This window comes from Mustela putorius, unplaced genomic scaffold, assembly GCF_011764305.1.
Source record: "Mustela putorius furo isolate JIRA1106 unplaced genomic scaffold, ASM1176430v1.1 tig00003909_pilon_pilon_pilon, whole genome shotgun sequence".
Taxonomy (NCBI): domain Eukaryota; kingdom Metazoa; phylum Chordata; class Mammalia; order Carnivora; family Mustelidae; genus Mustela; species Mustela putorius.
Genome location: NW_025422057.1, coordinates 9,132,959 through 9,141,401, shown reverse-complemented (window position 1 = coordinate 9,141,401; position 8,443 = coordinate 9,132,959).

The window sequence follows — 8,443 nt, the reverse complement described above, 5'->3', positions numbered from 1 at the left end:
GACTGAGCCACCCAGGTACCCTTTCTTTATTCTTTAGTATATGAATCTACAGCCAGAGACATTCTCAGTAGACAAAGGCAGTGGGAATACAGCCCTGATGGGTGTTTATTATTCACTCAGGCCTGGTTATAGGGGACTTCCTCTGACAACCCGTGGATCCCCAAAGCCACCAGCTCTCTGGCAGGAGACAGAGGTGGCTTTGTTTGGTTTGCTTGCCAGGACTACCAAGAAGGGGCCGGGGGAGAAGCCACACAGACTTTGAGGGGAACTGGAGGTGGGTTTGGTTCAGAGACTGTGAGGCTGGGCCCTATTTGCTCCCCTGTCCTACAGGGACACTGTCTCAAATCAAGGAGTTTTCAAGCCACATTTGCTCTAAGAGTCTGTCAGGATGATGCTTCAATGTCATGACCACTCCTGTAAGAAGACCCAGTGGGCGTAAACCTTAATTTACAAAAGGGTTATTGGTCGTTAGGACGGCTCAAGTGTTTACTATGTGCAGGCACAGTGCTAAGAGCTCTCGAGGGCGTATCCCCATGATCCTATGAGGTTCTTTCCGTTGTCTTGATGGTCATTTTACAGATCAAGGGTCTGGCTCCAAAGAGCCAGAGTGCCCTGCCCAGGAGGTGCAGCTGGTGATTGGCAGAGCCGGGATTTGGACCCCCACCATCTGGTTTCAAAGTGCCTTTACCTGCTGCATCACATCACCTTCCAGATCCATCACTGAAGGGGTTAATTATGACTTTGGGGGGAAAGATTCCCTGGAGTAGGGCTCTGCAGAGTCCAAGGTCATTTCTGTGCATGACACCATGATGCTGGAGCAAGGACGGAGTTCCCCAGATGACCTCATCTGGAGAAGTGGTTCTCAAACTCCGGTGTCCCCGTGCCAGATTCACCCAGAGGGCCACTTGTAATACAGACTGCTGGGCTCCCACCCCAGCAGTGGGACTCCATCAGGGCTAGTGAGTGCACCTTGAGAAGAGAGAACTTGCATTTCTAATGAGTAAGCAGCAGGTGATGCTGAGGTTCCCAGGAGACTGGTGGGACTGAGCTGCTGAAATGTTCTCTGAATAGGGGATTTTCTCCCTGGGGGAGGTGGCCCGGAGAGGTGGGAGGACAGTGGTATTTCTGCTGTCCACTCCAGGGTCTTCCCACAACCCTTTTCTTCTTGAGGACTTGCAGTTTGTTCTAAAGCAGTCCTACCAGAGAACTTGGGAGCATCGTGGCTCAAGAGCAGGTGGTCTCCTATCTCCTTGGACTGTGGTGCCTCGCCCAGTGGCAGGCACATCGTAGGCATTTGCTAAATACCCAGGAGAATTCTCCCCAGTTGACAAATCCTGTGAATTCCAGTATATTGCCTGGGTGGGAGGAAGAGCTGGTGATACTTTCTTTCTCCCCATTATCTTGCTTAAGTATCTTGAGGATTGGAGATGTATTGACCCAGCCCAGAAATGACAAGGGAAGGCGATCAGAAAACGAGATTCCAAATGGAAAGGAAAATTTTATGCCAGGAAATTGGGAGAGCCATTCAACACCCCTTCAGCTCAGAGAGGCTGCGGCTACACTGGAACCAGTCAGTTCAGCATGGAGTGGGCGAACCCTGCGTTTTTGTCCCGCAACTACCTTGGGCCCGAAACGTGGCCTGCTTTTGTGGGCTGGTGCTAACATGCGAGATGGATGGGCAGGACACTTGTAAGATCATCTTGGGCTCAGTCTCGCTTTCAGGGGTTCCACGCCCTGTCCCATCAAACACGGAACCCAGACCATTCCATGTGAAAGAGAATGTTCCAATAAATTTCAAAAGGGCTGTTACAATTTTATGTTTGAAATTATTTGCCTATACGAAGTAGTTAATGTATAATAATTTCTTAGCCTTCACATATATCTGGAAACTTTTCAGGAAGTGAAAGAAATCAAGTGTATTCTGTTTCAACGTCATGAAATTCCAACTCAATTTCACAACTAAGGAAATTGACAACGCGTTGCATTGCATGTGGACATTTAATTGAACATTTTATTAATAATCATATTGTCATTTTCTTATCTAGAGTTAACAGATTTTTTTTCCTGGTTTTAATCGTTTCTGAAGGTTCATAGGTCCAGATGCTGTCTTTTCAGTGCCTGAAGTTTCAAACATGCCGTCTCACAGGCCCTTGGGGGACTCTTCCCATAGCAGCTGGGCCTGGGGGCCTCTCCGTCAAGTATCCGCTCAGCTCACTCATTCATTCACCTTCTCCAGATGTGTGCGCACCCGTCACCTGCTCCAGGAGGCCAACCCTGACCACACCCGCCCCTCCCTGGCATCAGTAATTCCTTTTACTTGGAGTGACTTTGTCATTTTCCACGTACCATATAATTTACTCATTTATTATGCCCATTGTGCATTATCTGGCCCTCCCACCCCACCTGGGTGGGACATAAACTCTGAAAGAACTAGAATTGCATCTCTGATTTTTCACAGTTAGATCCCCAGGATCTAGCAGCATGACCTGCACTCAGTAAACACTTGTGAATAAAATTATGCACAGATGTTGATGGAGGTCAAGATCCTCAGTAGAGGCTTTTGTTTTAGGGCCTGAAGCCAGGCAGGGGCGAGACCACCTTTTGCATAAGAATTCCTAGGAGATCTGTTGGAGCTTCACCTCCAGCACTAGAACGGTCTGAACTCTGAACGTTAGGTTCACCTTCCCAAGGGTAGGTCTTTTGGAGGGCCCCTCCCCCCATGCCCTGCGCCCCAGAATGCAATGAGTGGAGAGTGACCCAAGCCAACTCTGGAGGCAGGACCGGAGAGAGGGAGGGTCTAAGGGACTCCAGAAAGGGTTCAAGAAGAGAACACAGGGGAAAGGAGGGGGCCTCTGCTAGTCAGGGGTGGCGACCCGGATCCAAACCCAGGCGCTGTGCCCAGGACAGGTCCAGGGCAGTTGCCTATGCTGGAGAATCCCTCACAAACCTGGCACCTGTGGATCTGATGGAACATGTCTCAGAGCCTGAGGTCAAGGGCAGATTGGACACCTTCCAGGACTCCTTCTGTGTTTGCCGCAGTGACAGATCACATGGCTCTCGCCTGACCCACCTGCCGCCTCCTGCATGACTTCAGACTGTAGCAGGAGCTCTGCCCGCCCCAGAGACTGTCGGGGTTGCTGGTGGAGGCTGGTTCGGCCTGCAGGGAGTGAGGGATGGATGGACCTTCCCCACAGAACGAGGCAGGGAACTGCACCCCCTTCTTTTCTACGCATGCTCCTGCTCGACAATTTCTATTACCAAATTCTATAAAAAAGTCCAAGAGCGGGTGCTGGGTGGCTCAGTTGAAGTGTCTGCCTTCAGCCCGGGTCATGATCTCAGGGTCCTGGAATCCAGCCCCACATTGGGCTCCCTGCTCAGCAGGGAGCTCGCTTCTCCCTCTGCCTCTCCCCCTCCCCCTGCTTGTGCGCCATCTCTCTCTCTCTCTCTCTCTCAAATAAATACTGTCCAAGAGTATGTACAGCACCTCATTTGATCAAGGAGGGACCTTGATGCTCCAACATGCACCTGTCAGACAGGATGCCAGCATCATTTCCCCAAGTCCCTCGAGGGTTACAGAACAGAGCTTTGTGGTCTGCCTGGGCTTCCGACACTCAAGCGTTCTGAGGAGCCGTGTCAAGGGCAGCAGGGCCTCAAACCCGTGAGTCAAAGTTAAAGGAGGAAGAGATTTTCAATCTGGGGACGGGGGCCAACCTGGGCGAGCCATTGTCAATGCCAAACTGTTTCAACAGGTGAAAGGTGTTAGCTTGGAGAATCAGCTGTCTTGCATTTCTCCTCACAACCCAGCAGGCTTCAGGGAGTTTATAGGCCAGTGAGAGGACTCTGAGTTAGAGGCAGGAATACGCTTTCTTCTGTCACCGATCAGCAGAGAATGCTGACAAACAGGAAGTCATGGCAAAAAGAGAATTTATTCTTTTCTGAAGATTTTATTTATTTATTTGACAGAGAGAGAGAGCAAGTGCACAAGCAGGGGAGGGGCAGGCAGAGGGAGAAGCAGACTCCCCGTTGAGCAAGGAACCCCATGTGAGACTGGGACCCTGCGACCACGACCCAAGCCGAAGGCAGGCTCTTCACTGACTGAGCCAACCAGGCGCCCTTATTTATTTTTTTTAAAGATTTTATTTTAATGTAATGTCTACACCCATCGCGGGGCTCAGACTTACAATGCTGAGGTTGAGAGCTGTGTGCTCCATCAACTGAGGCAGCCAAGCCCTCCTGTTTTATTTTTGTTGTTGTTTTTGTTTTTTGCCTCACACAGTCTAACCTGTGTGTCAGAGATGCTGGCGACTGAGAAACCCCAATGGGTGCAGACCAAAAAAGGTCCAAGAGCAGCCTGTGCTGTCTAGCCAAAGAGCCAGGCGAGGGGCCAGCCTAGCAAAACAGAAACCTCTCGAACAATGACCGCACACTTTAACCCAGCATCACAGAGAAAACTGCAGCCCCACCTCTGCTCGGCAGGCAAAGGCTCAGTGAAGAGCTCAACTTTCTCCACTACCTGACTATAATGAGATGCTCTAACCCCTCACTCCCGAGGGGTTGTCTAAACAGGCCAAGTGGAAAGATGGGACCTGTAACAACAAGCCTGTCTTCCCAGTGTTGGTGCAGAACACCCAGGGAGCCTTGACTTGTCTGCCAGCCAGAGATTACAAAGCACTTCTAGCCCTGTCCTCACTGGGGTGGTGTCAGAGGAGACAGAGAGGGAAGGTCAGACTTTCCGCTGCTCAAGAGTAACCCAGCCACCCCCTACCTTGGTGTCTTTAGAGGCAACGTGGGGGACAAAACGAGCATCCCTGCCCCTCACAGCCAAGGGGGTATCAGCTGAGACCTACTGGAGAGCTAGAACTTCTAAACCTGCCCGGCAATAACAGGAACGCCTCCCATTCTGGTGTCCAGGAGACTCAGTAGAGAGCCCGGAATATTGTCCCTACTGGGAAGTAACAAGGTAGCCTTTTGCCACCTGCCGGGGTTGGAGGGGGGGCGTTGCCCCAGGTGACCTGCTAAAGCACGAGACGGAAACGGTCTCCAGAAGAGCATAGTTCACCCAAATGTCCAGGTTTTAAAAATTGCTTATCATACTGAGAACCAGGAAATCTCACTTTGAGTGAGAAAGGACGACCAACAGACACCAAGGCCGAGATGACACAGACCTAGAATGAGCTGATGGAGAGTTCAGAGCAGCAGCCACACGAGTGCTTCCATGGGCAATTACGAACATGCTTGAGACCAAGGAAAAATGGAAGCGGTCAGTGAGAACATAGAAGGCTTAACAAATACATAGAAGATTATAGAAGAGTCTAAGGGGAGGTCTAGACCTGAAAAATACAAAAACCAAAGTTAAAGGTCAGTGGCTGCTGGGACAGGACACATAGATTGTGTCGATGTCAGGTTGGTTTTGATGTTGTACTTGACCGTGTGAGATGTACCCATTGGTGTAAACTGGGTGAAGTGTATTGGGGGCCTCCTTGAACTACCCTGGAAGCTCCCTAAGAACCTATAAGTATGTCCAAATAAAAAGCATTTTAAGAAAAAGGTATGTAGAACATTGTGTCATTCTATAAAATCGTTTAGCTTTATCGATAGGGGAAGTATCCGTGTAGGAAGGTGTCTGGAAGGTTGTTCACCAGATTTTTGAGGGACGACTACTTGAAAGGTAGCATTTGGGATTGATTTTCCCTTTCTTCTTTGTGTTCTATCTACAGTGTGAGTCATGTTTAATTTAAAGTCTAAAAGAAATAAAAGGGCTCTGAAAAGACATATCCATCTGGCATTGGCAATGGGTGGTATCGTGTGTGGTAGCTCATTGGACTGATGTGTGGTTCAAGGCTTTAACCACAGGAAAAATACTTGCCCGCTTCCTTATGGTGACAGCCCCTCTGAAGATCTTGATACATAGTAATTGCCTCTCTGATCACAAATCAGAGGCCTGGGCAAACCACCCCCCTCACCCTCTTACCCGTCTCCACCAGGTCCTTGAGAACGCTCTAAAGTCGGTTCATTTCAAATTCCCACTTAAACCAGAAATTTCTAAATTTCATTTTAACCCCAAGTAGAAGACAAATCCTAGAGATCGTGCATTTCTACGGACTGGTGCCAAAAATGGTCATACAATAATAATTTTTTGAGGTCCTGGGTGTTAAAGAATGATATCACCAATTCTTAACATACCCTAGAAGCTCCTCTTTCATGTAAGTAATCTAGATAGCTAGAAGCTAGAGTCAATGATATTTTTTCCCTAGCTTTGATGAGCAAGGATTTGTTTGGGTTTTCCCATTGGGGAATTTGTGCATGCAGAATATGATAGGAAAAAGACCTGGTGGGTGTGTTTCCACGAAGTGTAGTGCTCTCGTATGTCTATTAAAACAGACATGGTCGGTTTGGCTGGAAATGCAAGGACTGGCTCTTCTACTTCCTAGGCGCATGAGCTCCCGTGTCCTCAGCTGTAAAACGGGAGAAATACCGGACTGGGCTGTTGTCAGCTCTAAATGAGACAATATGCACAAAACAGGCTCTAAAACTGGATCCAAAACAGGGTCCGGCCCACATGGGTTGTTCACTTTGGCCCGCTTACCTGTGTGTCCATTAGCAAAAGAGGGGATTAAAAATCTATGGCATTTTCATTGCCTTAAAGAAGTGGTAAGAGGCTAGATGCCAAAAGGTCTTGAGTGGGGAATTAAGCAGTAGTAGGTAACCGGCCAGCTGGCAGGCCAGACTGATTTTTGCAAGATGTTAATGAGACTTTTAATTTAACTGCAAGTGGGTCTTGGCTTTACACTGAGAGCCCTATAGAAAAGGGTGGGAAGTATTGAGAGACTCTGGGTTTTTTCATGCTCTGCTGCTTCACTCTCATACCCTGGGCAAGACTCTTTGCCTATCTGGGGCTCTTTCTCTGTAAATGGCTTGACAGAGGCAAGCACTGCCTGGCTGCCTCGGAGCCTGACTGTAAGAAGCGGGCACGACTGTGAATGGTTCCTCAGTCAGTGGGCCTTTGCAGACGTATCTTTGTTCCTTGTCCCGTGGGCGATGCCGTGACTGACAGAGCCATCTCCTGACCCCCAGGCTCACGATATGCAGGGTAGGGGCCGTGCCCCCACCCCTCTCCAGATCCCCTCTTTTTGGGCTTCTAATCCACTCCCCTCACTTGCCTCTTCTCTAGGAAGGCCGACAATGCTGCCTTTCCGAGACAGGAGGCGGGGACTGCTGAGGATACAGCCCCACACCAGACTGGGAGAGCGTCTGGCCTGAGCTTGCCCACTGGTGGCTCAGAGTGGGACTGTCCCGCGTCCATGGAGTCCCAGATGCATTCATCCTTGTCACCAAGATAGGCCCAGATGCTCTTTCCCAGAAGCCGGATTCTGCTTCTCTCAGAAGCAGATTATGGGGCAGGGGCACCCGGCTGCTGCTAAGGGAGGGCCTTCAAAGTAACTAGCACTTTACTCCTACCCCAGAGGCCAGGGGGACGAGGTGGGCCTCTGGGCCAAAGGATAACAGTCATTTGCCACCATGTCCCTCATGATTCACTCGTGATTTGCTTACTCCAGTCATTGTTCATGCACTCAGACTTTCATTTGATTTTATTCTTTTATCCGATGGGTGGTCCGCTCATTGATTCACTCATTTACTCCCCCATTCATCTGTCCACTAACCCACTCATCCACCCTCTACTGACCCGCCCGTCTGTCCCTCCGTCCCTCCGTCCCTCCACCCATCCACCCACCCACTGTGTCACTTGATGGGTCAGGAATGAAATTAACCAGGCAATCAACAGACACGTATGTACTCCCCGGTCCGAACTACTGTCCTACTTCGGCAGGGCGTTAAAACCCGGTGCCAGGCTACTATGCACTAGCACGGTGCCAATCTCTTAACATACTTGATCTTCACATTAATCCCAGAGGCAGGTACTAAGCTCACCACATACAGAAAGGCAGAGTAAGCCCGGAAGGACTGGGTGACCTGTCTAGAGAGAGTCAACAAGTTAGAGATGGAGCTCAGGTCTCACCCCAGGTCTTCTCGTCTCAGCAGCCCCTACCTTTTCCAGCTTATCTTTGCTGTCACTGTTTACAGAATATCTTTACATTCCTTTCACACCCGCCACGAGCCTAGGAGATGCGTCACATTGCTCCATGGTGCAAATGAGCAAAGTGTGTCTTGGCGAGGTTGAGTGAGACGCTAAAGACCACAAGTTGCTAAGGACAGAATCTGAACTTGAACTTGGGTTCTTTCACCGCAGAAGTTCTGTTCTTTCTATAGCCTATGTGCTCTGAGAGTTAACCACACAGGGCAGCAAGTTCTGAGTGGCAGTGGCCACTGTTTATTTAGGAGAGAACCCTGGGTTCTGGGAAGGGAGCAATGAACACGTGTTGGGGGACAGAGAAGGATTTCTGGAGGGTGAATAATCAAGCCAGGCCTTGAACATAGGGAAAAT